This window comes from Micrasema longulum, unplaced genomic scaffold, assembly GCF_059751315.1.
Source record: "Micrasema longulum isolate JH-2025_06_02 unplaced genomic scaffold, ASM5975131v1 h1tg000498l, whole genome shotgun sequence".
Taxonomy (NCBI): domain Eukaryota; kingdom Metazoa; phylum Arthropoda; class Insecta; order Trichoptera; family Brachycentridae; genus Micrasema; species Micrasema longulum.
Window position 1 is genome coordinate 86227 of NW_028277695.1, and position 12623 is coordinate 98849.

The following is a 12623-nucleotide window of genomic DNA, read 5'->3' on the forward strand; positions in this document are numbered from 1 at the left end:
TACAACAAAAATATGTGTTTATGTGTATTTGTATGAGAGTAAGTGTAGATGTGTGTTTATGTGTATTTTTATGAGTGTAAGTGTTGATGTGTGTTTATGTGTATTAGTGTCGGAGTAAGTGTTCAGGTGTGTGCACCATCAAATAGTAAGTATTTTACATGCTCCTTAATTGTAAGCATGTAAAATATAACAATAGATGAAAAAAATATATGGTTCGAGCAAGAACGATAGAGGAAAGAGTGTTGTGCATAGTTAATGCTACAGACTGGCAGATGGAATAAATACTTATTTCTTGTCACGTGAAAGGGGGATTAATTTTGGAGAGTAAAAAGAGTAGTAGGTATATAGATGATATACTTTTTTAAATTTCTACTTGAACAAACGTAAAATTTGTAATGTGGGTACTTTGTGTTTGTTACCTTTCGATCTAGTTTTCGAGCGAAGGGAGATCAATAATGGGCCATTTGAATATCTTAAAAAAGTAATCTCGTTTATGGCGTAATAACTATGAAATAATGTGATGAAATTCGCACATAATAAAGTAATTATCCGAGCAATCTTCCTGTTTTATCGGTAACTATTAATTATATACGGGCGAGGATGTCAACTTCCGGCGGTACAATGCACTAATCGAAGTACTGAAAAAAGTCAGTTTCAGTCAATAATATTTTCTGAAAAACTTGACAAATAATAACAATTGTACATGGTGACGAATAGACAGAAAAAACGCAAAACTACCTTAAAAGGGAAAATATTTTACATTACTTGATTTAATTCATTATTCATCTCAAATTATTATTTTCATTTAGACTTGTTGCTATTGAGTAATAAAAGAGTCTTTATTTAATAAAATACACATTATTACATTATAAAAATAAAAACATATTTATCTAGATAAACTATTAAATAATTACAATATTTGAGTTTGTCCAAATAATTGTACACAAAAGACTGGATTTCACCCCCTCGGGAGTCATTAAGATAAACAAATTACAACGGGGATGGAGAATACCTTAAATAAGGGAATATGGAAGTCTAGGCATTTACAGGGCTTATGACCTGTCATTGGCTGGTTTAATAATAAATAACCAAATTAACAATATTTCTTTTAGTCCTCTCCTGTCTAACTTCGAAAATAATGATATCAAATTACCACCCGTGTAAGAAAAAACCACTTGATTTATTGTGTCCACGTGTAGTATTTAGTGAACATGATAGAAATAAAATAAAAAGGAATCAATTCATTAGTTACGTAAGCCTTGACAAAGAAGCTTGTTTGCTTTGAAACCGGTCGGTGAAAAAGAAAAATTAGTGGTTAAAAACAAAGTTGTTTTATTCATTTATTATAATGAATAACCACAAAGTTAGTGCTTCAAATATAAACTTTATATTATGATTCAAAATATTTTGAAAAGTAGAAAAACAGAGAAAAAAATACAATTTAATGTAAGAATAAAATGACACTTGAATATATTTGAATTCTTAGAAAAAAATGTATTCAAATCGATTTCATTATAAATTCATAACAATCCAAAAACATAATAACGTCGATAATGTTATGGTAATGAATATGGGGTCAGTAATGCATTTTCAATAAAACAATCATTCAAATAACTGGAAATGCGTCCCGAGTTCCATTAACTATTATTTTCTCATTTTCATATTTTTTACTATCTTAATTAATCACATCAAAATATTGATTTTGTGATTATAAGTTTCACATTGAATGTTGAAATGAAAATTGAATTGAAAAATATATAATTCCATATCCATTCATCCCCAACATTTCAATAGAGTCGCATCATCTTGTTTTATTAGTATATATTTATCCTTTTAAAGAAAACTGAAAATCTGAAGTCTTTACTTTAAAAATATTATTGTCATATAATCATTTTATCCAGAAATACTTTATAAAAATAAAATTACTCACGTAAGGTACAATAATAGCAATTATTTACATATAAACTTATCCTAAAATCTCCGAAGTATTCATATTACTAAAAGAAGAAACTTTTTGATGCTTGTGTTCTCCCTGTACTGACATATGGCTGTGAAACTTTTGTGTTCACGAAAAAAAATTTACAAAAATATCAGTGACACAGAGAGCCATGGAAAAGAGAATGCTGGGTATTTCGTTGAGAGACAGAAAAACCAATACATGGATTAGAGCGCGAACAAAGGTCACCGATGTGGTCCATAGGGCTGCCAACCAGAAAATGGAGCTGGGCTGGTCATATAGCCAGAATCACAGACTCTAGATGGACCAAAAAAGTCCTGGAATGGCGACTCAGAACGGGTAGAAAAAGTGTCGGCAGGCCTCAGACAAGGTGATCTGATGACATAAGACGAGTTGCAGGAAGTGGTTGGATGCGGTTGGCTAAGGATAGGGAAATATGGAGACTAAAGGGGGAGGCCTATGTTCACCATTGGACAAGAGACGGCTGATGATGATAATGATGAAGTACTAAATATCTACGTCGAAAACAGTGATTACTAACGAGGTAGTGTCGAAATAACTAACTACCCCTGACAAAAATAGAACATGTCAAAAAACACTTCGCAAACTAAAATTAATCATTTAAGTACTGATTTGGTATTACTTTTTTTCGGAAGTTCAATGAGGATTCATAAAGCACAAACAATTGGTAAATAAACATTGGTACCATTCTTTCTATAATTTTATAGACCTCCACCATTTTTCATGCATTTAAAAAATTGTAAAGGTTGAGTTTGTAAGATTGATTCTTTTTTTTTAAAGAAAAGTTTAGCAAGAAAAGAAAAGTTCCAATAACGGAAAGTGATACACATTAGTGAACTTTACACTTATAAAATATATTCTCTCTATCACTAAAAATTATAACAATATGTCACATAAAAAAAATTGAAACAATTAAATTCCACCCTTGTTTTATATCTCTATAACATAAACACATTTGCATCGACATAAAAAATATATTAAAATTTAAGAGCGTATTTGAAAGAACACGCTTTGAAATAATTTACAGTGCACGGTAAAATATTTCATATTTTACGGTATGGAATTTACTGCTCTAATTTTCTCCTTCAATTTTCATGCGAGCGCGGACACCATTTTCGGAAAACCAAATTCCATTTTGTGTGACATGCTTTTATACCAATTATGGTGTAAAATGTTTGTATTCGGCATGGTGATGGCGCCGTGTTGCGAGCTTTAACACGACCTCAAACCGCAGTGCATCGAATTAGCAGCATCAAAAATAACCACTACGCTACCTTAACTGGCTCAATACTAAACTAGCATAAAAAATACAGTTTTTTTTTTTTTTTTTTTATTTTCATTTTATATTTTTTTGTTTTTTTTACAATATACATAAGAGGTAAAACAGAGTATACAAAAAATAAAGGATAATAACATGGCAATGAAATACATATTGACAGTTAAAAAATAAAATAAAAAATCCCAAAAAGCCATAGCCTGTTCGTGGGTATACAAGAAATGTTTATGAATTTTTGCTCCTATAATAAATAGACAGGTATAATATTTTATATTATTAAAAAGAAGAAAAAAAATATTCTGTAAAAGATTATAATGTACTTTTTTATTTTATAGTAATGAAAAAAGGAAAAAGAAAATATAATAAATAAAAAAACATAAAAATATTCCTTATCATTAAAGGGCAACAAAATACGAGTATATCATAGAAAAACAGAATTAATATTTTTCGTTTAAATCCAGGATAGTGCGTGTTTTTTAAAAGAAGGAAAATTTTGAAAGTTTGGGATCAATGAAATATTATCAGTAAAAAAATAATCAAAAATTTTTGGGCCTATAAAATATGCATGTCTCTGTGCTAGCCTCGTTTTACAATGTGGTATTTCTAACACACGATTCCTTCTTTGACTTGATCTATTTGAATTACTTGTAAATATATAGTGGTTCTTAAATATATATTTTAAACATTGAAAACAATATATTTGTCTTATATCTATCTTGAATTTAATAATGCCTTTAAAATTAAACGTTTTATTTTTTATTTAATGGAAGTCTACGATATAATTATTTACATATTAAGATATAGATATTAAGATAATCCATATTAAAGACAGACATGTGAAGTTTCAAAATAATATATAATTGTCATGCATATTCATTATGATTTATGAAACATGCTTAATTGTGTGCGTGCGCATGCGTTTTTGTATGAAAGTAAGGCTTAATAAATAATTATCTCTTTATGTGTTTTGTTGTTTAAATGTAGTTTAACATTTTTTTTAATATACTTTGTTTATATCTAATTAATCAACTGTTTATAACTAATCTATAAGGGTTTATTTAATAACCTGTCGATTGGTTTGAATTAAAAAATAAAAAAGGGTTCGCCTGTGTATAAGAGTATGTATGCATAATCCAAAAACAAGTGAGAATGTAATAATGGCTGGAGTGAGAGCCAGACACCATAAGTCGAAATTAATTATGGGGCGTGTTGAATATATCAATTAGTGAAAAGGGTGTTATAATTTGAAGGAAAGAAAGTGCATAGTTAGTATTACAGAAACAAATACTCATGTCGTGTGACGCGAAAGGGGATTTCAAATTAATTTTGGATAGTAGGTATGTATTTGAAAAGCATAATATGTCGGAAACTGCTTTTCTATTTTCAAAATTCCGTTATGTTTAGTAAATGTCTGTATGTGTAATCATAAAGGACTATTATTTTTACCACTTATTCTTTGAAAAATCTGTTGAATATTTTTGAATATTGAATAGTTTAAAGTCTCTCTATTTTTTTTATTCTTGAACACGCAATTTGCGCAGATTGACAAATCTTTTTACTGGTGATTAAAGTAACCTTTGTAGTACATTAAAAACGAAATTTCTAATTTATATACTTTGACAAAACAGTAGAAAAATGTAGTGATTTGCTATATTATGTATTGTAAATTTCGTGTTTAATGTCATAAATAAGTTACCTTAATAACCAAAATTACACATACCTGTGTATTTTCTCTAAAAAAATCACAAAAATATACGTAATTAAGGTTGGACTTGCCAAAAAGAGTCAGGATCTTGTGTTTGACAAGCTATTTACCGTAAACAAATAAAAACATTATAAAAGAAGAAGGAATAAATAAATATCGGCGTTACAAGAAAATACGGAAATAAAAAATAGAAGTTTCATATAATATGATAAATCTCCACACACAATCTGTTTACTCTTTTGTCAAAATTTTCAATGACATATAAGCAAAATATCTAACTGCGCTGCTAACTCGTCAGAATTAATCATTTCATTCAGATCGATAATCGATTGAGGGTCACTTAAAATTCAAATCTGGCTTGAATAGTTCAATAGTAAGGTCACGTGATCTTGGTTACCAATTGACGTCACCAAACCGCGAGAGGTGGACATTTGGCAGGTATTGTTCATCATGTTCTTAAAAAAATACGTAGGTCCCAATCATCGTAGACAAAAACTGGATTTGATATTTCAACAGAGGTAGAGAACGTTATAGAGGAGGAAATATGGAAGTCTAGATATTTACATGACTAAGCCAAGCCGCCTTTAATGGATAAAATATTTGAAAAAATATCGATGCTCTAACATAAACAAAAGGGTGACTGTTATAATACTGAATATATGTCATACTTATATATTACTTCAATGATCAATAAAGTGTATAACTGAAAAAACTCTGTTTAATTTTGCGTCATCGTCGCCGGGCCGCGCGTCGTGGGAAAACTTTAATTTTGTATCAATTTACTGAGGCATTTATTTGCTATTTTGTACGTCTTTCATCTTCCTTATCATCACATCAAAATTAATACAATAAATTGATCATTAAAGTAATGCGTATGTTCTAACCCGCGTCTAAAGTACATAGGGCACCACATTGGAACAACAATCACGGTGTATCTTTATAATTTGGTACGTATTTGATAAGTCGTATACTTTTGCCAGTTGAAAATCTATGAACTATTGCTAGAGAAACGCCATGCACGGTAGGCGGCCAAATACCCTAACCAGTCTAACAACGGGGAAAAAATATTTAAAATACGTAGCTTAAAAAAAAATTTAGCGCTCGACTAAAAAAAAGTATATTTAGGAGAAATATTTGACGATTATCATCCTATTCGCACCTACCGATGCCAAGGGCACTGCATTGTCTATCCAATTGCGGTGTATCTAGGTTCCTTTGTTATCGGTTTTGCGCTACAGGCGTCAGTCTAGAAACATTGAGTTATTACTGTGTAGAACGACTTTTCAAACAAATATTTCACGTCCACCCTGCCAGGAATTGAACCAAGAACCTCAAAAATGGTAAGCGAACGCGCCAACTACTGCGCAACGAGTTGGACTTATTCCCACTCGATTTCCTTTTTGAGGATTTTTACCTGATAGTAATCATCGAGTCAAGCGCTTGTCCAAAGGTTCTGGCTCTTTTTCAGACTCAGAACTGTATTCTTTATGCGCCCGGATACAGAATCATTAAAAAAATATATCTAGATCAGTTAAACAACTCCTATGTACACTACAAATAATAATAATTCATATTTATCCTCAAACTCCCTAAAAATACGCGATCTCCATTTATCCAAAACATGACATTGGCAAAACACCTAAATTATTGTCATAAACAAATATTTACACGTTATATACCGAAACGGTCATTAACACTGAAATTTAAAGAAAACAAAAGGTTTCGAATTGGTTGTTTATAAATTTGTATTACCTATATCCTATGGCCTCCACTGGCGGCCATTACATGCGCAAGCTTTGTAGATGAGTGTTAATGAAACCTAAAAGTGGGCCAAAGAAACACAATAATATTGAGAACTGTTCCATGCTCTACGCCCGGAACATTAGATTTACAGTTCTGTAGAAGCTCACTTGTTTTGGCCGTTCCCGAATAATGTAATCCGCCTCAAATCGGTAGCTGTTCACGAACCAGTACGAGTGTCTGCTTGACTAAAATCCTGTGTTTATTATAGAGAATGGACGCAGTAGTGGATAGGCTAATGCTATTATCCATATCGGTTGTCCGCTAAAACACTGACCTGTTTATTTTAATCTATATCATTAAGGCTCTGTCGTACCCAAATTTTTAATTCGTATTTGTACATTTCATTTATCACATCATAATGAAATACATTATTTATTACATTTTTATTATATATTATTACGATACCCAACAATAATTCGGTTAGACATGAATCGTATACACTAAATTTGTTTAGACAACAGAGAGTGAAAACATTTTGAGAAGAGAATTTTGAAGTCTAGGCATTTACAGAGCTTATGACGCGTAATTAGCTGGTTTAAGTGGCCACTTTACCCACTGTGTAACATTCACCATTGTGCCTATGTTTTAACATCCACATTTCCATCTGTATACACTGTTTGATTTATATATCCACATATTATATATTAATATGTATGGGTAAGTGTAAAAGCACTACAATTAAATGACAATACGATCTTAACGTATACATGGAGTTTATGTTTAAATGATTTTTTTATAGTTCAATTAATCATGCCTTTAAAAATCATGCAAAAAAAGTGAGTCGTGAAAAGAGATGTGCTTGATTACTTCAGCTAAATTGCTCGCTAAAATAATTTTCTTTTTTGTTTCTTATACTAAAATATTTATATTGCTTGTTTTTATATATCTGTATACATATATATCAGAGGATGGCTGTGTTTTCTGGACTATGAGCGCATGTTTGTTTTACCCCAAGCAGGCTGCTAGCCTAACCCAGTGACCCTCTTCCTTTCTCATCCTCTATCATCAGGCTAACCATATCAATATCAGTCAGCAAAACAAAAAGTCTAACAATATCCAGACAACCTATATGGTGTAAGCTGACTATTGACAACAGGCTAGTAGCTCATGAATTTTAAATACCTGGGACTAGAAAGCTCACATCATACTGATTTTTACACTGAAGTCCGACATCAACTGTGTTGAGGTGTCTGAGGAATGTTATATGGAGAAATAAGCATTTGCGTATCAATCAGGATATACAAGACATGTGTGAGACACATCATAATGTATGCTGGGAAAGCGCAGGCTAACACTGTTCGAACCAAAGGACTGCTCAAAACTACTGAAATGAAGGTCTTAAGGTCCATTACTGAAAAAACACTCGGAGACCAAAACCTTAAAACTATAATTTGAACTACATGTTAATAGAGAATATCATGCGATGGAGCAGATCCAGACGAAGATACTGGAGTGACCATGCGAGCAGGATGAGCAGTAACAGACTTGTGTGCACTGTAGCCAACAAAATCCACCATCTGCCTGGAATACCACCCAAGAAATGGAGAGACAGTTGGACCTCACTATGTTAAGAGAACAACTAGTTTTCTAAAACACCGATCTTAGGACTTATCTTAAAACTGTTGCAAAATTTATTCAATCAATATTTTTTTTATATAGTATTTTGAAAATATTATTTTAAATATTGTTGGTCACTTCTGTGTTCTGTAAAGTGATATCATTATAGCAGGATGTATGTCCAAAGGTCCGGAACGCCGAGATTAATGGGTCTAAATACCCGAGCAGGATTCGCAAAAGTACGGCAATTTTTCTCATGCAAAATAGGATAAAAAGGTAGCTCGTAATACGTGAGGGTTGTAATAATTATTCTAATATTTGTAATTAATCGTCTACTTAACCAGCCTTTTCAATAAAATAAATCCACAGAGAATCGCCCAATATAACTACGAAAAGAGGTTTGTTCACGTACGGCTAGCGGTGGAACTCGGGGCGACCGGCGACCTTTGTGTTTACGTCGGCCGCACTAACAGGCCACAGAAACCTCTAGCGAGCTTATTAGAAATTGAAGGGTGATTTTGAATTGATTTAATTGAATTGATTTGAAGTCAAAATATATGAATTTCAAAGTAAAAATGCCATTGTGATCACAATTATAAGCTGCATAACCAGCAAGAAAATGTGTTCAGTAACCGTCCCTTAGTCTAAAGCTCGGGTTTCCTAGGACAGCGGTGCCCGTATTTTAACGGCCGTAGTGAACATTAATGCGGTTGACAGCCGTCGTAACGGTGACTAGAGAGTGGTTTCCTATTAAAATGGTGTTGATAACACCGTTAAAAAATAAAACCACTCTCTAGTCACCACTACGACGGCCGTCCACCGCATCACCGTTCACTACGGCCGTTGAGATACGGGCACCGCTGTCCTAGGAAACCCTAGCTTAACACTATAAATCTTTCAAATTTCTTTTTTTTTCAAAATTCTTTCGAAAAACCCATATTTTAATAAGCATTTTGATGATGGCAAATTACCAAACTGTATTCAATCGATTTGATTGTATGACTTGAGTCTAAAATCACCTTGACCTATATATTTTTTTAAACCACTTGATCTGACAAAAACGGACAAAACACAACTGTCACCAAACGATATTTTTTGACTGCTACTTAAAAAATCACTAACTATCTCAAACTTTCAAATTTCACGACCGCGCTCGCCCCCACATCTCGTGTTAACGTGAACCACCACTTATTTATCTATTCTTTTACAATTTTTGTAAGTTTTTTATATTTAATAATGTTCCCACACTGGGGCGTCCCGTACCGAATGAAATGTTTTATACATAATTACATAATTTGGAAACACACCTTAAATACATTTATAATTAAATTTTACTTCTACGTTATGTTTCATATAACGCTACAAATAAAACGCTATGTTACCTATTGGGCTTGATCCACTTATTACGTCAAAAAAATATTACAATATTTTAATATCTGTTGCGAACAAAAATCAAAACTAAAAATATTCCTTAAAAAGTTTAGGAAACATTACCAATTGAAAAAACGCCTTATGCTTTAACTCAATCCAGGGCGAAAATACGTTTGTATAAAGAAAAGTCAAACCGCACTTTCTCTTAATCAGGTCCAGTCAAAGGACTATGAAATATTGCAGTATAAAACACATAAAAAACCGGGTTGCGGTCCCGTGGCTCGTGTCGCGGACTCACTGATCAGAGGTCCGAGGTTCGCTCCCCGCTCTACTACAACTTGGTTCCCATTTCTAATAGTTAGTTATTTACAAGTCGTTGAAAATGCTCCCAAAATTGAAATGTTTCGGTAAATCATAAGAACGCAAATATTTTTTTTTGCAAAAAAAAAAAAATATTGCTTAACATGGTTGATCAAACTCGATAGTTATTTTATGAAAGGCAAACGCGCTAACGATTAGACCACGAGACAGACCAATCGCAAATCAAAGTAAAGTTTAAAAAAAACAGTAACGTGAAAAAACATTTTATTACCCACCTGGGCTGGTATTCTGAACGAAATTGCGCGCGAAGAGATTGCTCTGTTAGCGTGTATTTAGTACGTAAATACGCGTTAAAAGTGCGTTTTCCACGCGCGCTTTTGCGTTCAGAATACCACCCCTGTTTCATTTATGGAATAGGTATTTATTTTTAGATAAAACGTCTCTGGGAAATAATACATTATTTCTGCTTTATATGGTAGACACGTCTTCAGCGTATCTCTCCCTATTTTATCAAAATAAAGAAAATGCCTTTGAACATATGGTGCACACTGTACACTCTGTACAGTACAGCGTGCCGATCAACTTGGATACATTATATTTGCATGGAAATTCGTTGGGTTTTTCAAACATTAATAAATCTCACAAACCTAAACACACAAACACAAACACGATCTACACATAATACACATTATTTACTTATTTACTTTCCTTTTCCTTTTGTATTTTTACTGTGTAACGGAATCAATTACAGCAATTCTGGTGGCCTTTATCTTTATTTTTTCCTAACGATAATTGCATAATTATCAACACGTACGGCGTTTAATCTCCCAAACAAAATGAAATAAAATTCTTTCTCCTCTTTTCAATCAATACTATCATTTTTTTATATACTTCGATCCTTCGGTATTAACTTATTATTTTAACTCGTGTATTTACGACTTAAATTAAATATCTCTTTTTTAAATATTTTTATATTACGATTTGAATAATTCAAGTAGACGTGTCACAGATGTATAAAACGATGTTTATCACGTCGCTTAAAAGCCCTTAACCAACACTTATCCACGACAATTTTTTATCGCATCGGTAATTACCGACAAATGCGGCCATTGTTATTGCTACACTGTTCTTCTATAATATACAAGCTATAGACATAATTTATTAGTTTTTTTTTATATTATATGTTTTTAGTAAGATTATTTTTAATGCGGAAGATACTTAATACTTTATGTGGAAATCGTATTATATCATATTTATTATTGTGTATTATTCATGTTAATGGTAAGTTTAGTGTATTTAAAAATAATTTGTGGTTGGTAAATTCTTTTGAAATTCATTTGTTATGTTACGATTATTTATTTGTAAACAATATGCATTTTACAGTAAATATTCTTTAGTATTTTTAAACAATGTAGGCATTCTTTTATAAAGGACTTTCAAGTGACTCATTGAACACTTAAATAAATATTTTTATAAAGGTTTAAAAGCGTTGTTTTGAATTCCAGTCAGTCTTACCTAGGAAGCCTGAAATCGTCCCCATTGTGTTTATAAACGTTTTTTTTTTAAATTCATTAGGTTTTCAGCATTCACAAATACTAAGCCGATCATGATTTGCACCGAAAAAAATTGGCAAAATGATATTACTTTTTTCATGATACATATTTTGTCTGTTTTGACGAAAATGGAATAATGAGGAACTTCAGCCCTGCGGGAAATTGTATAAAATAAATGTTTTCTTGCGCGCGGTAAAAATTAGAGTATTCACTTGTACTGAAAAGTTTCCTGAAAATGTAAGAAAAAAAAAAATATTTTAATAAAAACGAACTACTTTGAACAACGTCACTGGTTTATGTAAATCAATTTTCCTTCTTTTAAAAAACACGCACTATCTTGGATTCAAACTAAATATATTAAATCTTTTTTCTATGATATATTTTGTTGCCCTTTAATAATTAGGAATATATTTTTTTATTTTTCATTTCCTTTTTTTAATTACTATAAAATAAAAACGTGCCTTATAATCTTATACATAGTATTTTCTTTTCTCTTTCTTATATTACACAAAAATATTATATATATACCTGTCTATTTATTATAGGAGCAAAAAAATCATTAACATTTCATGTATACCCACGAACAGGCCATGCCTTTGTGGGATTTTTGTTCGCTATTTTTACTGTTAATATTTATTTCATTAATATGTATTTCATTGCTATGTAATTATCCTTTTTTTAAACTCTGTTTTTACCTCTTATGTATATTGTTAAAAAAAAAAAACAAAAAAAAACTTTTAAAAACCAAATATTAATAAAACACTGAACTTCCTCATTATTTCTTCTACGTTTTTGGTGTAACTTCCTATCTGGTCCTAAAGCTGCTCGGGACTATCAATTACGCTAATCACGACTTCCAAGGCTGCCATGAATGTCGCTCAAGCTGCTCAAGCTGCTCAAGATTATAGATTAGATGGCACGATACAATAACATAGGGTGGATTGATATTTATTGTATTATTATACTTTTATTTTATTTAATGACCAGTGCACCATGAGTCCGATTAATCTCTACTCGATTTCCTTTTGCAGGATGTTTACCTGAGAGTTAAATTTTAAA